The sequence below is a fragment of the Rutidosis leptorrhynchoides genome, chromosome 11, assembly GCF_046630445.1.
Source record: "Rutidosis leptorrhynchoides isolate AG116_Rl617_1_P2 chromosome 11, CSIRO_AGI_Rlap_v1, whole genome shotgun sequence".
NCBI classification, from domain to species: domain Eukaryota; kingdom Viridiplantae; phylum Streptophyta; class Magnoliopsida; order Asterales; family Asteraceae; genus Rutidosis; species Rutidosis leptorrhynchoides.
The window spans coordinates 224,500,259-224,523,305 of NC_092343.1; positions in this window are offsets into that span (position 1 = coordinate 224,500,259).

Consider the following 23,047-nt stretch of genomic DNA (forward strand, 5'->3'; position numbering starts at 1 on the left):
GATACGTAGTTTCTCTAGAGGAATAATCAAATTATCATCGGCTAGGCACTTCTTTAGATTGGATACATGTAAAACGTCATGAATACCGATGAGTGTTTGTGGCAGTTCCAATCTGTAAGCTACTGGTCCAACTCTTTCAGTTATCTCAAACGGTCCAACATATCTAGGACTCAGTTTACCTCGTTTTCCAAATCGTACAACACCCTTCCAAGGTGATACCTTAAGCATAACCTTGTCACCAACTTGGAACTCTATGTCCTTCCATCTAACATCGACGTAATTCTTTTGACGACTTCGAGCCATTCTCAATCATTCCTGAATCTGTAAAACCTTCTCAGTTGTCTCCTGAATAATCTCAGGACCTGTCAACTGACTATCTCCCAGCTCGCTCCAACAAACGGGAGATCTACACTTCCTTCCATACAATGCCTCGAAAGGTGCAGCTTTAATACTCGCATGGTAGCTGTTATTGTATGAGAACTCAACTACTGGTAAATACTTATCCCATCCGTTTCCAAAATCAATGACACACGCTCTCAACATGCCCTCAAAAGTCTGAATAGTTCATTCGCTCTGGCCATCCGTCTAGGGGTGATATGCTGTACTCATATCTAGATGGGTCCCCATTGCTTTCTGTAATAATTGCCAAAACCTGGAAGTAAATCTGCTGTCGCGGTCGGATATAATGGATATAGGCACTCCATGCCTAGAGATGACTTCCTTAATGTAGATCTAAGCCAACTTCTTCATTTTATCAGTTTCTCTTATCAGTAAGAAGTGTGTGGACTTAGTGAGACGATCCACGATAACCCAAATAGTATCGTGACCTCCCGCCGTTCTCGGCAGTTTCGTAATGAAGTCCATGGAAATTCGTTCCCACTTCCACTGGGAATCTCTGGTTGAATCAGTAATCCTGATGGCTTCTGATGCTCAGCCTTGACTTTGGCGCAAGTCAAGCATTTCCCGACATAAGTAGCAATGTCAGCTTTCAAGTTCGGCCACCAATAAAATGCCTTCAAATCTTGGTACATCTTATCTAATCTCGGATGAATTGAGTATCTCGACTTATGTGCTTCCTCCAACACTAGTTCTCTCAATCCACCAAACTTTGGTACCCAAATTCAGTTTGCAAAGTACCGTGTTCCGTCCTCCTTAATCTCAAACTTCTTATCCATCCCTTTGAGAAATTCAACATCAACATTCTCTTGTTTCATGGCTTCTTGTTGTGCTTTGCGGATTTGCGATGTGAGATTCGGACGGACCACTATGTTAAGCGCTTTAACCCTAAGAGGTTTCTCTCGCTCCTTTCTGCTTAAGGCATCTGCCACAACATTCGCCTTGCCCGGATGGTATTGAAGTTCGCAGTTATAATCGTTAAGTAGTTCCATCCAACGTCGTCGTCTCATGTTGAGTTGCTTCTGATTGAATATGTGCTGTAAACTCTTATGGTCGGTGAAGAAAGTGAACTTAGTTCCAAACAGGTAGTGTCTCCACATTTTAAGTGCAAAGACAACAGCTCCTAACTCAAGGTCGTGCGTAGTGTAGTTCTGCTCGTGAATCTTTAGCTGACGCGATCCATAAGCAATAACTTTGTTTCGTTGCATAAGCACGCAACCCATTCCTTAACGTGAGGCATCACAATAAATAACAAAATATTCACTTCCCTCGGGTAGAGACAATACTGGTGCAGTTGTTAACTTCTCCTTCAACAACTAAAATGCAGTCTCTTGCGGTTCTGACCACTCAACTTCTTGCCCTTATGAGTCAACGCGGTTAATGGTCGAGTGATCTTAGAGAATCCTTCAATGAATCTCCTGTAGTAACCAGCCAGACCCAAAAATTGCCTAATCTGCGTTGGCGTCTTTGGAGTTTCCCAATTCTTAACTGACTCAATCTTTGCTGGATCGACCTGTATTCCATTGGCCCCTACAACATGGCCAAGGAATTGTACTTCTGGTAACCAAAAGTCACACTTAGAGAACTTTGCATACAACTGCTCTTCTTTAAGCATAGTCAAAATCAATCGTAGATGCTGTTCGTGCTCTTCTCTGTTCTTGGAGTACACCAATATATCATCAATGAATACGATGACGAATTTATCTAGGTATGGCTTACACACATGGTTCATGAGGTCCATGAACACTGCTGGTGCGTTCGTCAAACCTAACGACATCACTGTAATCTCATAATGCCCATAACGTGTTCTAAACGCTATCTTCAGGACATCAGCTCCTTTGACTCTCAATTGGTGATATTCGGATCTCAAATCAATCTTCGAATAACAACTAGATCCTTGAAGTTGATCAAATAAGTCATCAATTCTCGATAGCGAATTCCAATTCTTGATTGTCAACTTGTTCAATTTTCTGTTGTCGATACACAACCTCATCGACCCATTCTTCTTCTTAACAAACAAGACTGGAGCTCCAACTTGGGAATTCGTGGTTATGTGACCCACCTTCTAGTACCGGTCACAAATTAGGGCATTACAACTGATAATGCTAAAAATGAACATATATTTCATAGCATTATTCCCCAAGAAAGACAAGCTTTTAGTTGCAATTGTTCTATTTAACAGTGATATTCGTTTAAATAATAAAAGGTGAAGACAAAAGACAGATTCGATGAATTGAAGACACAAACAACCAAAAAGCTCAAAAATACAAAATAATATCAAAGAGGTTCCAATTATTGATAAGAAACGTCTCGAAATTACAAGAGTACAAGATTCAAAACGCAAAGTACAAGATATAAAATAGTACGCAAGGACATTCGAAAATCCGGAACCGGGACCAGAGTCAACTCTCAACGCTCGACGCAACGGACTAAAAATTACAAGTTAATTATGTATATAAATATAATATAATATATAATTAATTATATATGTATTATATTTATAAAATAAATCGTCGGCAAACATAGAGCCAAATGTGGGTGAGCTGTAAAAACGATCTCCGCGACTCGCGGAGTTTGAAGAAGGAAAGGGCCGCGAGTCGCGGAGCCCCAAATTTTGAAACTGCCTATAAAGCAAACGCAGTTTGATCGCAAAAAATCATCAAAAATTCAATCTCTCTCTATATGTATACGTAAATATATTTATATTTATATTTTAATTTTAATTTTAATTATAATTCTAATAATAAGGGTATGTTAGCGAATGTTGTAAGGGTGTAAGTCGAAATTCTGTCCGTGTAACGCTACGCTATTTTTAATCATTGTAAGTTATGTTCAACCTTTTTAATTTAATGTCTCGTAGCTAAGTTATTATTATGCTTATTTAATCCGAAGTAATCATGATGTTGGGCTAATTACTAAAATTGGGTAATTGGGCCTTGTACCATAATTGGGGTTTGGATAAAAGAACGACACTTGTGGAAATTAGACTATGGGCTATTAATGGGTTTTATATTAACTAAACAATACCTTGTTAATTTAATATACAAACTTATAATTCGACGTATTTATATATAACCACATATGCTTGACTGGGTACGGTGGGCGGGATATCTATAAATACCAATAATTATTCATTTTACCGGATACGGAACTGGATTAATAGTTAATAGACTTGTTGAAACAGGGGTGAATTACATTCAAGGGTAATTGGTGTAATTGTTAAAAAAGTAGTAAAACCTTGGTTTACACGCAGTCGATAACCTGGTGTATTCATTAAACAAAGTATTAAAACCTTGTTACAATTCGAATCCCCAATTAGTTGAAATATTTGACTTCGGGAATAAGAATAATTTGACGAAGGCTTTCGCTCTTTATATTTATGACTGATGGACTATTATGGACAAATCCGTATGGACATATTAAATAATCCAGGACAAAGGACAATTAACCCATGGGCATAAAACTAAAATCAACACGTCAAACATCATGATTACGGAAGTTTAAATAAGCATAATTCTTTTATTTCATATTTAATTTCCTTTATTTTATATTTAATTGCACTTCTAATTATCACATTTTTATTTATTGTTATTGTATTTAATTGCACTTTTAATTATCGTACTTTTTAATTATCGCAAGTTTATTTTATCGCACTTTTATTATTCGCAATTTCATTATCGTTATTTACTTTACGCTTTAAATTAAAGTCCTTTTAATATTTTACATTTGGTTTTAACTGCGACTAAAGTTTTAAAATCGACAAACCGGTCATTAAACGGTAAAAACCCCCCTTTATAATAATAATATTACTTATATATATATTTGTATTTTTATAAATTTAAACTAATATAGCGTTAAGCTTTGTGAAAAAGATTCCCTGTGGAACGAACCGGACTTATTAAAAACTACACTACTGTACGATTAGGTACACTGCTTATAAGTGTTGTAGCAAGGTTTAAGTATATCCATTCAATAAATAAATAAATATCTTATGTAAAATTGTATCGTATTTAATAGTATTTTCTTGTAAAATTTAATATTATTTTATACCCCTTAGCTTTAACTATCAAGTATTTTTGGCGCTGCTGCCGGGGAACTCTTAAACGCCGAAAGCGCAACGCTAAATATTTAAAAAAAAAAAAGATTTTTATTTTTAGTTTACTTTTATAAAAATACGTTTTTGTAAAAAATACGTTTTAAATATTCGAAAACATAGAAAAGAAAACAAAAATATAAATATTTTTAAGAGTTTATTAAATATTTAAGTTTTATAAAGTTTCTTTATTTTTATTTTATAAAAATATAAGTTTTATTTAAATATTTTGTGTTTATTTAATCTAGTTTTAAGATTTTTATTTCTATTTTTATTTTAGTTTTTAAATATAAGTTTTTTATTATATAAATAATTTTATTTAAACAGAAAATATAAAACATAAAAAAAACGCGTCGAATTTTATTTAACCTGTCATCTGAAAATTTGAACCCCGCGACTCGCGGAGTTTGCTGCTTCGGGCACCGCAACTCGCGGAGACACTCTGACACACGTGACAGAACCCTAATTTCGCATTAATTATGGATTTTTATTATTAATAAACCCTAATTAGTTTAATTATTATTATAATTAGTTTAAGTTTTTAAATTAAATTGTATTTTAAATTTTAATTAGTTTTAAATAAATTAATAGTTTTATAAAATAAATAATATAAAAATAATATTTTTATAAAAATTGTACTTTTTACAACTTTTTGTATATTTTTATATTTTGTCCCTTTTTAATTGTTTTAGCGTAATATTTATATTTTTCGCTAGTTTTTAGTTTTAAACTTAGTTTTTGCCATAGTTATTTTTTACTTCTAGATTTTTAGGCTTTGCCGTAAAATTCCTTAAGTGCTTTTTCTTTAGACTAAGATTTAGGTGCTTTAGAATTTTGCGACGCCTTTTTAAGTTTTAGTTTCTTTTTAAGTTATTGCCATTTGGGATATAGTTTTTCTTGTAAGCTTTAATATTTTTAGACACCTTTTACCTATGTATCAATTATCATTCCAATTAGTAATCTCAATTTGCGATTATAATTTTAAGTTAGTGATAGTAATAAGGTTGGGTTAGTCGAGTGTTTTTAAGTTCTATAAGTCATTTCTTTTTAATTCTTATTTTACGACGCCTTTTATTTTTCAACCCTTTTCTTTTTTGTTTTCCGACACGCTCTTTTTATTTCTTATTTCTCGCTATTCTAGTTTTAGGACATAGATTTTTATTCTACTTCTTATCTAAATTTCTTAAAATTACAAAAATTTATTTTAAGTGGTTAAATTGATAGACATCAAAATTTTCTGGTTCGTAGTAATAGTTGGATTTGTATGTGGTCCGGGTTATTGGAGCCAAACAGTCCTCAATTATATTGAGACCAAACGAATCCTGCCCCTCTGCTGCATCTTTTGGCTATTCGAAATGTGGGCAAAATCAGAAAAGTCTATTAATTGGATAACATATATAATTTTTCTTTTCTTTTAAAAACTAATAGGATATTCAGTGAATGCACCGAGCAAGACGTTCACCACCTTTTGTACGTTCACCACCTGTAACTAGATCAAGACATTTAGCAAATATTACCGCCGTTGATTTTTCTTTAGAATGGTCATCCAGTCGACCAAGTACTCCAGTTCAAATTTTCGATAATCCATTTTTTGAACCCGACCTCACAATTGAGAATCCGGAGAATATTCAGGGACGATTCATAGATCCTGAACCATTAAATTTTCCTCCGGAACCACCAATCATTCAAACACAGATTGTTGAGGAACGAACCATTAAATCAGAATCCTTTAGTGATTCGGATTCAACAAATTCAATTATGGAGAATCTGGAACCTTTAAGTATGGAAGACCGAATAAGAGCTAAACGCACTGGCCAAGGTCACACAATTACTCATCCTGACATTAATGCGCCAGATTATGAAATCAAAGGACAAATTCTACACATGGTGACTAATCAATGCCAATTTAGTGGTGCGCCAAAGGAAGATCCAAATGAACATCTTCGTACCTTTAATAGGATCTGCACTATATTTAAAATAAGAGAAGTTGAGGATGAACATATATATCTCATGTTATTTCCCTGGACTTTAAAGGGAGAAGCCAAAGATTGGTTGGAATCGTTACCTGAAGGGGCGATCGATACATGGGATGTTTTAGTTGAAAAATTTCTTAAACAATTCTTTCCTGCATCTAAAGCCGTAAGACTTCAAGGAGAAATTGTTACATTCACACAGAAGCCAAATGAAACTCTATATGAGGCTTGGACAAGATTTGGAAAGTTATTGAGAGGGTGTCCGCAACATGGTTTAGATACCTGTCAAATAGTACAAATATTCTACCAAGGATGCGACATCACTACAAGAAAAGACATAGATATAGCAGCTGGTGGTTCCATTATGAAGAAAACCGAAACTGATGCTTACAAAATTATTGATAACACTGCTTCCCACTCACATGAGTGGCACCAAGAAAAAGATATCGTTAGATCATCTAAAGCAGCTAGAGCCGATTCTAGCCATGACTTAGATTCCATTTCCGCAAAGATAGATGCTGTCGAGAGACGAATGGAAAAGATGACTAAGGATATTCACTCAATACGAATTAGTTGTGAGCAGTGTGGAGGACCACATTTGACAAAAGATTGTCTCAGTATTGAATTAACAATGAATCAACAAGTATCCAACAATACTTACAACCAGCAAAGACCTAATTTTCAAAACAAACCACCACAACAAACCGATGATAAAAAGCCGAATTTAGAAGATATGATGACGAAGATAGTTGAAACTCAAACGCAGTTTTTCACATCTCAGAAACAAACTAATGAAAAAAATGCTCAAGCATTTAGAAATCAACAAGCTTCTATTCAAAATCTGGAACAAGAAGTAAGTAACCTAGCAAGGTTAATAGGTGAAAGAAAATCGGGAAGTTTACCTAGTGATACAAATGCTAACCCCCGGAATGAAACAGCTAAAGCCATTACCACAAGAAGTGGTACAACACTTAAACCACCTGAAATACCTGTAACTTCTGATGAAGCTATTCCTACTCCACAAGAACCACAACCTGATCAAGATAAGGAAAAAGAACCGGTAGTTGAAAAGGTTAAAGAAGATAACACAGTTAAGCTAAACCCTATGTTAAACCATACCAACCACCACTTCCTTACCCGAGTAAAATGAAGAAAGAGAAACTTGAAGCCGAGCAATCCAAATTCTTGGATATGTTTAAACAGATAAATGTAAATCTTCCTTTCATTGACGTGATTTCAGGAATGCCTAGATATGCTAAATTCTTGAAAGATCTGATCACGAATAGAAAGAAAATGGAAGAACTCTCGGCTGTTACTATGAACGCTAATTGTTCAGCAGTGCTGTTGAATAAGATACCAGAAAAACTATCTGATCCAGGAAGTTTCACAATTCCATGTTTTCTGGGTAGTCTTAGTTCAATAGAAGCATTGGCAGACTTAGGTGCTAGTATAAATTTAATGCCGTATTCACTATACACTAAACTAGACCTTGGAGAATTGAAACCAACAAGAATAAGCATACAACTAGCCGATAGATCAATAAAATATCCTAGAGGGATAATGGAGAACATGCTAGTTAAAGTTGGTACTTTAGTATTTCCAGTAGATTTTGTTGTTCTGGACATGGAAGAAGATTCTCAAGTTCCTCTCATATTAGGAAGACCATTCTTAAACACGGCTAAAGCAATGATAGACGTGTTCGGTAAGAAACTGACCCTAAGTATAGAGGACGAGAGTGTTACCTTTTCAGTTGATAGAGCAATGCAACAACCGCAATCTGCAGATGATACATGTTATTATATTCAAACTATAGATGCACATGCAGAATTGTTAGAAGAATTTCCAGAATTACAAGGAACATGAGAATGTTCTTTAGGAGAAGGAACAGAACAAATTGATGAAGCTAAAATGTTAGCTACACTAATAGCTAATGGATATGAACTAACAACAGAAGAAATTCAAATGCTAAAAGAAGAAGACAGATATCGATATAAATCATCGATAGAAGGACCTCCGAAATTAGATCTAAAGCCACTTCCAAACCATTTGAAATACACTTATTTACATGGTGAATCTGAATTACCTGTAATAATATCGTCTTCTCTTACTGAAAATGAGAAATCACAACTCATTTCTGTGTTGAAAGCTCATAAACCAGCCATTGCATGGAAGATTCATGATATTAAAGGAATAAGTTCTTCGTATTGCACACATAAAATCCTTATGGAAGAAGGTCATAAAACGTATGTGCAACGCCAACGAAGACTAAATCCTAATATGCAAGATGTAGTTAAAAAAGAAATTATTAAACTGCTAGACGCAGGTTTAATTTATCCAATTTCTGATAGTCCATGGGTAAGCCCAGTTCAATGCGTACCTAAGAAGGGTGGCATGACTGTCATTACAAATGAAAAAAATGAGCTTATTCCTACTAGGACTGTAACAGGATGGCGTATGTGTATTGATTATAGAAAATTAAATGACGCCACCAGAAAAGATCACTTTCCCTTACCTTTCATTGATCAAATGTTGGAAAGATTAGCCGGAAATAGTTACTATTGCTTTCTTGATGGATTTTCCGGATATTTTCAAATTCCAATAGCACCTGAGGACCAAGAGAAAACCACATTCACGTGCCCTTATGGTACTTTTGCTTACAAACGCATGCCATTTGGACTTTGCAACGCCCCTGCAACCTTTCAAAGGTGTATGATGGCGATTTTTCATGACATGATAGAAGAATGCATGGAAGTTTTCATGGATGACTTTTCAGTCTTCGGTGATACATTTGAATCATGTCTAGTTAATCTGGAACGAATGCTTATTAGATGCGAACAATCAAATCTAGTACTTAATTGGGAGAAATGCCATTTCATGGTTAAAGAAGGCATCGTTCTTGGTCATAAAATTTCAAAAGAAGGAATTGAAGTGGATAGAGCTAAAGTAGATGTAATTGCTAAACTTCCACATCCCACCAATGTTAGAGGAGTTAGGAGTTTTCTAGGGCATGCCGGTTTTTACCGACGTTTCATAAAAGATTTTTCTAAGATTGCCACTCCTATGAATAAACTCCTAGAAAAGGATGCTCCATTCATCTTTTCAGATGAATGTATCAAATCTTTTAATATTCTTAAAGAGAAACTTACTAATGCACTGATCATGATAACACCAAATTGGAATCTACCGTTTGAATTAATGTGCGATGCAAGTGATTTTGCAATGGGAGCCGTTTTAGGACAAAGGATTGAAAAACGATTTCAACCTATATATTATGCTAGTAAGACGTTACAAGGAGCACAAACGAACTATACAACTACTGAAAAAGAACTCCTTGCTATTGTCTTTGCTTTTGACAAATTTCGATCATATCTCGTTCTAGCTAAAACGGTGGTCTATACCGACCATTCTGCTCTTAGATACCTATTTTCGAAACAAGATGCTAAACCACGATTAATCCGCTGGATCTTACTCTTACAAGAATTCGATATTGAAATTCGAGATAAAAGAGGAGCAGAAAATCTCGCCGCTGATCATCTTTCTCGTCTTGAAAATCCCGAATTAGAAGTTCTAAATGAATCGGCCATACAAGATAACTTTCCTGATGAATATCTATTGAAGATAGATTATAATGAAATTCCATGGTTTGCAGACTATGCAAACTACTTAGTTTGTAGATTCCTTGAAAAAGGATTATCGTACCAAAAACGAAAGAAATTCTTCAGTGATATAAAACACTATTTTTGGGAAGATCCACATCTGTTTAAAAGTTGTCTAGATGGAATAATACGCCGATGTGTATTCGGAGATGAAGCTAGTAAAATTTTAAACCATTGTCACACAGGACCAACAGGAGGGCATTATGGGCCTCAACTAACAGCAAGAAAAGTTTATGATGCTGGATTCTATTGGCCTACAATTTACAAAGACGCACACCTTCTTTTCAAATCCTGTGATGCTTGTCAAAGGGCCGGAAAAATAAGTCAACGTGATGAAATGCCACAAAATGTTATTCAAGTATGTGAAGTATTTGACATTTGGGGTATTGACTTTATGGGTCCATTTCCAAAATCTCATAATAATCTCTATATTCTCGTAGCCATTGATTATGTATCTAAATGGGCGGAAGCACAAGCTCTCCCAACTAACGATGCACGAGTTGTAGTCAACTTTTTAAAACATCTTTTTGCAAGGTTTGGAACACCGAAAGATTTAATAAGTGATCGGGGTACTCATTTCTGTAATAATCAACTTGAGAAAGTTCTTAAAAGATATGGAGTAACTCATAAAATCTCCACCGCATATCATCCACAAACAAGTGGACAAGTTAAAAATACCAACCGAGCTTTAAAACGTATTCTAGAGAAAATCGTAGGATCAAATCCGAAGGAATGGTCCATTAAATTGGAGGATGCACTCTGGGCTTTTAGAACAGCCTACAAAACTCCAATTGGAACCACACCTTTTAGACTCGTTTACGGAAAAGCATGTCATCTTCCAGTAGAAATTGAACACAAAGCATTTTGGGGTTTGAAGACATGTAATCTTGATTTACATGAAGCTGGACGTCTACGATTAAGTCAACTAAATGAATTAGAAGAATTAAGACATGAAGCATATGAAAATTCATTAATCTATAAAGAAAGAACGAAGAAATGGCATGATAAAAGAATCAAAAGTTCAAAAGAATTTAAAGAAGGAGATAGAGTTCTTCTTTTCAATTCACGATTCAAGCTATTTCCTGGAAAATTGAAATCAAGATGGTCTGTACCGTTCATAGTCAAAAGAGTTTTCACATACGGAATGATAGAATTAATAAATTCAAATGGGATTGAATTTAAAGTTAATGGTCACAGAGTTAAACATTACATACATGGTCCGATGGAAGTTGACAATGAAGTTAATCATAATTTCACCACCCAAGAAAACCTTCAAAATGAAAACATAAATATGTTATCAACAACATATGAAAAATCAAAATTAGAATATAAGGAGGATTCAAATTTGAGTGATGAATAAGAATTCTTATACAAACCTCCCATTCCAAAAAACGAAGAAAAATGTGAACAAGAAATTCAAATAGAAGTGAAAAAACCAAGGAAAGAACACCCGAAAAAGGTTTACAAACCAACTCGACTTACTAAAGCAGGAGACCCGGGTGAATTTATCATTTCTTGCTTACTTAATGATGGTGCTGTATATAATGGACTTGCAGATTTAGGAGCAAGTACAAATATTATGCCTCTTTCCTTATACAAAAGATTAGGCATGGGTAAATTAAAACCAACCAAAATAGGTGTTCAATCATTTGACCAAACCATTAAACACTCGGTTGGAATAGCAAATAATTTACTTGTTAACGTGGGAAGTTTGACCTTTGTTGCAAACTTCATAGTGATTAATATGGAGGAAAACCTTGATATTCCTCTAATTCTAGGTCGCCCATTTTTAGCAACCACCGAGGCATTCATTGATGTAAGAGAAGGTAGAATGACACTTAGGGATGGTGATACATCGATCACCTTTGTGAACCGAAAGTTTAGATCTCCACAAACCAAAACTGTTAGACCAATAAAAATGCATAAGTGTGGGGAAGATGACGAAACACTTAATGATGATCCAATCACAAAGAATGCCGTTGATGATACGAAATTAGATGAACCCATTTTTAACAGTTCAACGAAGAAACTTTATAAACGGATTCACGATGCTAAGATTAAAGGAAACTTTAAGTTATATAACCGATTAATATCCAATTTATCGTCAAAAGAAAAGGCAATGTTAGTTAAGTTACGGAGGAAATCAACAAATGGATTGAAGTAAAAGTCAAAGATATACAAGTTGTTGATGATTCAATTGAAAATAATGTTAATCACAATTTCAACTAAGTATAGGGGGTTTATGTATTTCTGTTGGAGTTAGATTGTCTGTTTTCGTGTAGTTCTCGAAAATGGAACCCGAATGGTCTTTCCCTAGAAGATCCTAAAGAACTAGTCTTCTCCCCCATTCTGAATTTTTATTTTTTTTAGGTTTTTACCTAATGAAGACTGCCTGTGAACTAAACCATGGTCTAATGCTACACGCTTTGATCACTAAACGTAATAATGACACACTTCCGAGTGAAATAGTATCAGTAATCAGAGAAAGATTGGACGGAGTAAGAAAAGAATCCAGATGAGAAGATAATAAGTCACAATTTGGTAAAGGAAAATCAAAATCCGAAGCGAAAAGAAGAGCACGACACCTAGAAAGATGTCACAAATGCAGAAAATGGTCACATGGAGGTAAATGTTCAAATAATCAAACCTATTCAAACACCGAATTTGTTACTTTATGCAGAGACGGACCGTTCATATGTTTAGAAGAAAAAACACTGAATGCTCGAGGTTACGCCTATGTAGCCATGGAAAACCAATTAAACCGACTATCTTATGAATGGGATAGATCATATAACTAAGAATACTATCTCACAGGTAAGTCTGTACAGTTTTTATTTTTATTTTTATTTTTAACCTTTTGATAATAAACGCTAATTTGTTCGTTATAAAGTATTAAATTGGTATTAAATAAAATTAGGTTTGGCGACCGAAATTATTGATATCATACAAAAATTTATTACATAACTGCGAAATTTAACGTTTATTCTTAAGGTATAAATATCTTTAATCAATCAACCCAAAATATTTTAAAAATTCTTCATGAGTTAAATTAGGTCTTGGAACCAAAATTACTTTACCGAAAAGAGGGGCGCATATTTTTGATAATATTTAATTGATTAAAGTGGGATAAAAGCCAAAAAGATTTTTAATTTTATTTTTACCATATTTTTAAAATTAATATATAAATCTTAAATTAATATTGTAAACTTTGTAAAATCAATATATTTAAAATTGTAAATATTTGAAAAATTAATATAAGGTTGGTGTGAATTTATAATATGAATTTTTAAATTAAGTTTGGTGTGAATTATTAATTTTTAAAATATGAATTTTTAATTTTATGCATTTCAAATTTTAAGTTTAGTGTGAATTTTTAATATTAATTTTGAATTTTATGTATTTTTAATTTAAGTTGGTGTGAATTTAAAAACAAAAATTTACTTTATCTCATTAAGTTAAAAATATGATTTTTAAAATTCGTCGTAAGTTGAAGAATAGGTCATTTGAACCGAAATTGCTTTACCCGAGGGAGGGACGAGAACTTTTATTATCATTATTTTTAATCTTATTGAATTAAAGTATGCCAAAAACATTAAAAAAAAAAAAAAACCAAAAATCTTAGCTTTTAAAACAATCGCTACAAAAAGACAAATTTTAAAATTTTGTCGAAGGACGGACTAGGACATGAAGGTATTTCGTATGCCCGAGAGACATATCAAATTAATGTGGCTAACATGTTATGATCCAAGTCGGGTCATACCCAATAACAAGCTTACCGACACGTTATATGTATTTAATCTTAACGATTGGGTCGTTAAATAAATACGCGACACTTGAACTTTTAGAAAATTGGTTTTCTAAAAAAATATTATGACTTGAGATAAATTATTTGGATAATTTAAATGATAAGGACATAATTATTTATAGGTTTTAAATAATTAAGTTGAGCTATATTTTATAAAAGGGTTTATGAAATAAAAGTAACTTAAAAATAAACAAGCTTTATAAAAAAAAAATTGTTGCATTTTTTTATAAACCACCCATGGGTGGCGGTTTTGGTAAGTCCAAGGGGGACAAACACAAGCTTGTTTTGTTGCTTTTGATATCATATTCCTTAGAGCATGCTAGGGACTCATATACCTATGTATTGACTCATGCACTCTAGGATTTAGTCTTAAAAAAAAAACTCCTCTCTTTCTCTCCTTGTACCTGCTGGCCGAAACTTGTAAGAGGGAGGGAGAGTTTTGACTTGTTAATCTAGCTCATTCAAGTGTCAAAAAAAACCTAACCAATTAAAGTAAGTGTTGGTAGTTAAAAGCTTGGGGTATACTACACTTGAGGCTTCAAGTTAGAAGCTTTAATCCATTCATATTCATCACAATTTGCTGCTGTCTCTGGTCGAGATTTTCAGCAACTTAAAAGGGGTTTCAAGCTCACTAGACAAGGTTGTTTAGGTTCTAAGGGCTAGCTAACTTAAAGGTGGTGTTGGAGGATCAAAGCTTGGGTCTTTTACACTTGTTCATCATCTTCATCATCACTCATTAACCTCCTTATTAGGAGAAGGTATAATCTCTATCCTTTCTTGTTAGTTTGTAAGTATTATTTCACAACTTGATCCATGGGGTTTAACTTTAAATTGGTTTAAAGATTAACATGTTCTAAATTGGTAATTACACGCTTCCGTTTTTTTTCTTATAATCATAAATGGTTTTAAGAGTATATGAACTTGTTAAATCCCAACAATGGTATCTAGAGCCGAGGTTGTTGAAATATGCTTCGAGATGGTTATTAAACCCACTATAATTTTGCATTCTATGAACATGCATGAAGTAGAATGTAAAATTTTCGGTTTTGGGTGGTTGTCATTTTGGCCAAAATCACTTGTGATTCTGTGTTGCAGATCACTTGTGATTCTGTGTTGCCGATCACTTGTGATTCTGTATTGCAGATCACTTGTGATTCTGTGTTTCCAATCACTTGTGATTCTGTATTGCAGATCACTTGTGATTCTGTGTTTCCAATCACTTGTGATTCTGTATTGCCTATCACTTATGTTGATGATGTTCACAATCTAAGCCTTGACCTTGTGTTTGGTTGCATGCATGGTTGATTGATATTTATTCAATTGGTTTGTAATAATATTTATTCATTTGGCATGTAATAATTCATTTGGTTATGTAATTTATTTTATATTTGGTATGTAAAATAGATTAGGTTGTAATTTCATTTTTTAGACAAAATGTATTAGGATATATTTTGTAAAATGATGAAGAATGATGAAGACTTGAAGAACACATGAAGAAGCATTTGGATGCAAGGTTAAGTGGGAGATTTGAAATCTCCTACTTTGTGTAATTACCCTTAACCGGTGGCATTTGTTTTCGGCTAAACAAATGTCTACCAAAAATGGCTTGATTGTGAACATATGATTTTACATGCGTGGTTGTTTTGTATGATTATGTGGATTGTATGCTACAAGTTAATCACACAAGTTAACAACAATCTAAAATGGCAATTTAAATTGGTTAAAATTGACATTATTAACGACATGCTAAACGTCAATTTAAATGGTTAAATTAAAAATGGCTAAAAGGACATTAATAAACGGTTATTAAGATCATGATTAGGATCATATATATAAAATGGTTTATAGACATGAAATTGGCTTTTCATAATGAACTATACACCAAATGCATGTTGGTGTATGGCAAATGTTTTCTTAAACTAGAATTTATGAAAACTTAAAATCCCTTATTAACAAGGCAAACAAGTTAAACGCCATCCTTTTGTGGAAACACTTAGACGTATTAGGAAACTCTTGATGGGATAAAGGTCACCTAACCGTCATGAGCGAACTAATATGAATAAGGTACACTTCGCATACATGTGGGATAAAGGTCACCTAACCACTTGTATGTTAAGTCTACAAGTCTATACAAGTAGGACGACTTGATTTGGGAATCATGAACTTAGGGTCACCGAAGCATGAAGAACAAATAGGCGTTGATGGGATAAATATGCCATACAAAAGGATTGCATGATCCCATAACTTAGAAGTTGCAAAAGGATTGCAATTGTCATATAATGACTACCTAGCTAAATCAAATAACGGGATAAAGGTCACCTAACCGAAATTTGATTTACCGTTGGATTCTAATATTTAATAAGTCAATTAAAATTTAAAAGGGTATTGAATGTTAAATTAAAAATTGATACTTAAACGAACTTTGTTAATTTGTAGATGGCCGCAAATAACAACAACATGCAAAATGCACCACTTAACCTAAACAACCTATCATTAAGGTCTCTCCTCGAGAAAGACAAACTCAACCATACGAACTTTATGGATTGGTTCCGTAATCTTAGGATTGTCCTCAAACTTGAGGACAAAGCGTATGTGTTGGAGGACCCTATTCCCGACCAACCGGATGAGGAAGATATAGAGGGCATGGCTTATTATGACAAGTATTGCGCCGATTCGGTGCAAGTCGCTTGTCTAATGCTTGGGACTATGATACCCGAACTCCAAAAGGATTTCGAACATCATAGTGCATATGACATGATTACGCAATTGAAGGAGATGTTCCTTCAACAAGCACGTGTCGAGCGCTTCGAAACGGTTCGAGCGCTGCATGCATGTCGTATGGATGACACCCAATCCGTCTCCTCTTATGTCCTCAAAATGAAGAGCCTTATTGATCGTGCTAACCGTCTTAACCTAAACATATCAAATGAGTTAGCCACCGATCTTATCCTTAATTCCCTATCAAAAAGGTTTGATCAATTTGTAATTAATTACAATATGAATGGGATGGATAAGAGCATAGGTGAGATTCACGGTATGCTTAGAACGGCGGAAACTAGCATGGGTAAAAGGGCTTTACCCGTGTTAGCAATCGATCAAGGTGGGTCCAAGGGTAACAGCTCTAAGCCAAAGGTGGCTAAGAGAAAAGGACCCGCCTATCAAGGCAAAGGGAAGGGGAAGATGGTTACCCCAACCATCAACAAGGCCAAGAAGCAAAAGATCACCGAGAAGGCAAACCCCAAGGAAGACCCATGTTTCGGTTGCGGTGAGATGGGTCATTGGAAACGAAACTGTCCGGTCTACCTTAAGGAGTTGAAGGACAAGAGGAATGCAGGGCAAACCTCAGGTAATATATATATGGTATATATAGAGCTAAGTATTACTTCTTCTAATACATGGGTATTAGACACTGGATGTGGAACTCATATTTGCAATTCTTTGCAGGGGTTCAAAAGAAGTGATCATAAGGCGGGAACATCAAGTCTCTATATGGGCAATGGTGCAAAGGTGCATGTTAAAGCTCAAGGAGATTTTATTTTGAAGCTTCCAAGCGGATTGGAACTTATTTTAGAAAATGTTTTGTATGCTCCGGATTTGTGTAGAAACATTATTTCTATTTCTCGCTTAAAACAATGTGGTTACGTTGTTAATTTTATTGATGATGATATTCATGTTTCTAAAGATAATGTATTCTATTTCAAGGCTTCGCCTTCAAATGGAATTTATGAATTGGTTCATGATGACACATCATCTAGTAGCTCAATGTACCATACAAGCACCAAGAAACTCAAAAAGGATTTGAGTGATTCCTACTTATGGCATTGTCGCCTTGGTCACATAAACAAGAACCGAATACATACACTTCAAAAGAATGGACTTTTGAAATCAAATGAAATGGATTCGTTTGAAGTATGTGAATCTTGTTTACAAGGCAAGATGACTAAAGCACCTTTCAAAGGGACCTATGAAAGGGCTAAAGATTTATTGGGATTAATACATTCGGATGTATGTGGACCCTTTAAACCCATGACTAGGAAAGGTGAAAGATACTTTGTTACTTTTATTGATGACTTTAGTCGTTTCGGATATGTCTACTTATTAAGACACAAGGACGAAACGTTTGAAGCATTCAAAGAATATCAAAACGAAGTACAAAATCAACTCAATAAGACAATTAAGGTACTACGTACCGATAGAGGAGGAGAATACCTAAGCGATGCCTTCCAAGATCATCTTAGGAGTTGTGGGATTATCTCACAACTTACTCCACCCGGAACACCCCAACTCAATGGAGTTTCCGAAAGGAGGAACCGAACCCTAATGGATATGGTTCGATCTATGATGGCAAGAAGCTCGTTGCCTCTATCATTTTGGGGTTATTGTCTAAGCTCCGCAGCTCGTATTTTAAATATGGCCCCAACCAAGAAGGTGGAACGAACTCCTCATGAGATGTGGTTTGGAAAACCTCCATCTCTATCATACTTAAAAGTATGGGGATGTGAAGCTTATCCAAAGCGCTATAATGCTAATAAGTTGCATGCTCGATCCATGAAGTGTATCTTCATAGGATATCCCAAGGATGATATGGGATACTATTTCTATGATCCAACCGAGCAAAATGTATTTGTTGCTCGAAAGGCGGAATTCCTTGAAACTAAATTCCTAATGGAAGGAAATAGTGAAAGGAAGATAGATTTTGAAGAGGTTCAAGATCAAATAGATGATACACAGTTGGTTGATACTAGCACTCAACATGAAAATGTTGAAAGTGATCAAGTGGATGATCAAGGTACACAAGACGTTCGAAGATCTAGTAGGATTAGTAATCCTCCCGAGAGATATGGGTTTCTCGTGGATGGTTGCTATACGGTTGATTTGGATGAACCGACAAACTACAAAGATGCTTTATCAAGGATTGATAAAGATAAATGGCAGGAAGCCATGAACGCCGAGATGCAATCCATGTATGAAAACCAAGTTTGGGAACTTGTTGAGCAACCTCCTAGCTTTAAGCTAGTTGATTGCAAGTGGCTTTTCAAGAAGAAAACCGACATACATGGAAACTTGGATACATACAAAGCTAGACTTGTAGCAAAGGGTTTCACTCAAACTCAAGGGGTTGACTATGATGAAACTTTCTCGCCAGTGGCAATGCTAAAGTCTATTAGGATATTATTTGCCATTGCTGCTCACTATGACTATGAAATATGGCAAATGGATGTCAAAACCGCTTTCCTAAATGGATATCTTGAGGAAGATGTCTATATGGTACAGCCCGAAGGTTTTGTTGATCCGAAAAATCCTAAGAAGGTATGCAAGTTAAAGAAGTCAATCTACGGATTGAAGCAAGCATCGAGAATGTGGAATCATCGCTTTAATGAAGAGGCAAAGAAATTTGGCTTCATTAAAAATGGTGATGAAGCTTGTGTGTACAAGAAGGCTAGTGGGAGCTCTATTATGTTCCTTGTGCTATATGTGGATGATATATTATTATTTGGGAATGATATTACTACAATGCAAGGAGTCAAAACTTGGCTAAAGAGTTGCTTCTCCATTAAGGATCTTGGAGACGCACAATACATATTGGGGATAGGGATCTATAGGAATAGATCCAAGAGATTGATAGGTTTAAGTCAAAGTACATACATTGATAAAATCTTGAAAAGGTTCAAGATGGAAAACTCTAAGAAAGGTTTGGTACCTATTCAAAGAGGAACCGTTCTCAATTCATCTCAGTGTCCTACCACGAAAGATGAACAAGAGAGAATGAAGAAAGTCCCATACGCATCTGCTATTGGGTCTATCATGTATGCGATGATATGTACTAGACCGGATGTGTCATGCGCTCTAAGCTTGACAAGTAGATACCAGAATAACCCAGGAAACAGTCATTGGATTGCTGTTAAAAGTATATTGAAATACCTTAGGAGAACTAAGGATATGTTTCTAATATATGGGTCTGGTGAGGAGGAACTCACTGTAAAAGGTTACGTGGACGCGAGTTTCCAAACTGATCGAGATGACTCTCGATCACAATCCGGTTATGTCTTCATGTTAAATGGTGGTGCGGTCTCTTGGAAGAGTTCGAAACAGGAGGTTGTTGCGTTATCCACTACAGAGTCGGAGTACATTGCCGCCTCATTGGCAGCACAGGAAGCTGCATGGATGAAGAAATTCATCGACGACTTAGGAGTGGTCCCTTCCATTCAGGACCCTCTTGAGATCTTTTGTGACAACGAGGGTGCGATTGCTCAAATCAAGGAACCTCGTGCCCATCAAAAGACTCGTCACATTGAGCGGAGATTCAACTACATAAGGGATGAAGTTGAAAAAGGAAAGATATGTATTCGCAAAGTTCATACAGATCAAAATGTTGCGGATCCACTCACGAAGCTTTTACATGGGCCAAAACATGAGGGACATGTTTGTGCATTAGGGCTTCGATATTCTAGTGACTGGTTATGATCGGTTTTATGTATTGTACCGGAACGAAATTATTCAAACTCATTAATATAACTATGGTGTTAATTTATTTGAGTTATGTTCCTATTTTGCATATTTCATCCATGAATAAGCAATTATTCTAAATTTCCGTAGTCGATCACATTTGTGGGAACAAGTGTGAGGTTTAGACTATTATGAACTCGGATTGGTAAACATTCATAGGTTGAATGTGGGGCAAGGTTGCAACCAAGGTTCATAGATATTTGTGGGAAACAAATATTGGAAGACCCGCTCTCAAGAATTACTGTATAGAGCCTTTGTGGTTGATCACATGTAATCTTGAGTAAAGGCGAATATCATTGTATCCTCTGACCTGAGATACATATTGGGTTCGGATATTCACCAAGTACTGTGCCTTGATTCTTTCCTTCGCTATTCTGAAACATGGTAGTACATAAGGAAGAACTCAGGTATATTACAAAGTGTATATCTAGGACGTATGTAGTCAAGATGGAATTTGTCCCTCTTATTCGTTGAGAGTCAGATGTCTAAGGCCTGAAAAGTTAAATCTATAAGAGAGTGATCACTCTGTATCTCTTGGATTTAACATGACATCTAGGACGAAAGGAAATAATGAAAGATTCACCTATTCATGTTCGAGACGGGAACTCGAAAAGGATGATGTTATTGAATGGCACAAAGTCATAACATATTAGGGGTGATGGACGGTGTGTTAGGCTGTATCCATCACTTGCATTAATTTCTTATGTTCTCGTGCAAGTGGGAGATTGAAGGTATTTCGTATGCCCGAGAGACATATCAAATTAATGTGGCTAACATGTTATGATCCAAGTCGGGTCATACCCAATAACAAGCTTACCGACACGTTATATGTATTTAATCTTAACGATTGGGTCGTTAAATAAATACGCGACACTTGAACTTTTAGAAAATTGGTTTTCTAAAAAAATATTATGACTTGAGATAAATTATTTGGATAATTTAAATGATAAGGACATAATTATTTATAGGTTTTAAATAATTAAGTTGAGCTATATTTTATAAAAGGGTTTATGAAATAAAAGTAACTTAAAAATAAACAAGCTTTATAAAAAAAAATTGTTGCATTTTTTTATAAACCACCCATGGGTGGCGGTTTTGGTAAGTCCAAGGGGGACAAACACAAGCTTGTTTTGTTGCTTTTGATATCATATTCCTTAGAGCATGCTAGGGACTCATATACCTATGTATTGACTCATGCACTCTAGGATTTAGTCTTAAAAAAAAAACTCCTCTCTTTCTCTCCTTGTACCTGCTGGCCGAAACTTGTAAGAGGGAGGGAGAGTTTTGACTTGTTAATCTAGCTCATTCAAGTGTCAAAAAAAACCTAACCAATTAAAGTAAGTGTTGGTAGTTAAAAGCTTGGGGTATACTACACTTGAGGCTTCAAGTTAGAAGCTTTAATCCATTCATATTCATCACAATTTGCTGCTGTCTCTGGTCGAGATTTTCAGCAACTTAAAAGGGGTTTCAAGCTCACTAGACAAGGTTGTTTAGGTTCTAAGGGCTAGCTAACTTAAAGGTGGTGTTGGAGGATCAAAGCTTGGGTCTTTTACACTTGTTCATCATCTTCATCATCACTCATTAACCTCCTTATTAGGAGAAGGTATAATCTCTATCCTTTCTTGTTAGTTTGTAAGTATTATTTCACAACTTGATCCATGGGGTTTAACTTTAAATTGGTTTAAAGATTAACATGTTCTAAATTGGTAATTACACGCTTCCGTTTTTTTTCTTATAATCATAAATGGTTTTAAGAGTATATGAACTTGTTAAATCCCAACAGGACATCGATCCGAAACGACCTCATCCTAAATAACAAGGGAAACAAAATTTTAAAATTAATTACTTAATTGTTTTAATTAGTTAAGATATATAAAAAAAAATACAAACTCCGCGACTCGCGAAGTTTGAAGGGTAAAATACCGCGATTCGCGGAGGGACCAAAACTCAGAAAAAAATAAAAACGTAATCAGATCAGTATCCTCACTCCCCACACCACAAAACTGCGAAATAACACCCGCAAAAACCCGAAAAAACACTCCCAAATTCACAATTTTTGACCGTTAATCATCAAATCTTTTACTAAAATCATGTTAAGAAGGATGCTATCAAGGAATTACTCAAGAAAAATGGTAAATTTCTACACCTAAACACCATTTAATCCGAAAATTAGTGTTCTTGAGCAATTTTATACCCAATTTGATTTTGATGCTTTTTAGTGTAATTATGCTTAAATTGTTTATGTATTATGCTTGTATAACCTAGATTGACGCTATTTAACATGATTAGAAGCCTTAAACTTCAAATTTTGAGTAATCTAGGGTTTGTGTTCTTGAGCAAATTTGGGGCTTTTTGATATAAACAGGTTATGGCCGATTTTTGTCATGAATTGTTGCTAAATTAAGTAGTGTAACATGTTTAGGTAGTTAAATGATCCAAACTTTGAGCCTAAACATGATTTTGAGAATTAAAGTGGACTTTTTCAAGTCTAAAATTCATGAACTTGATTTTTGAGAGATAATGCCATTTGAAACTTGTTTAATTGCTAGTAATGATTATTTTGACATGTTATTTGAGTTGAATGCTTATGAACTTGGCGAACATTTTCGTATATGTT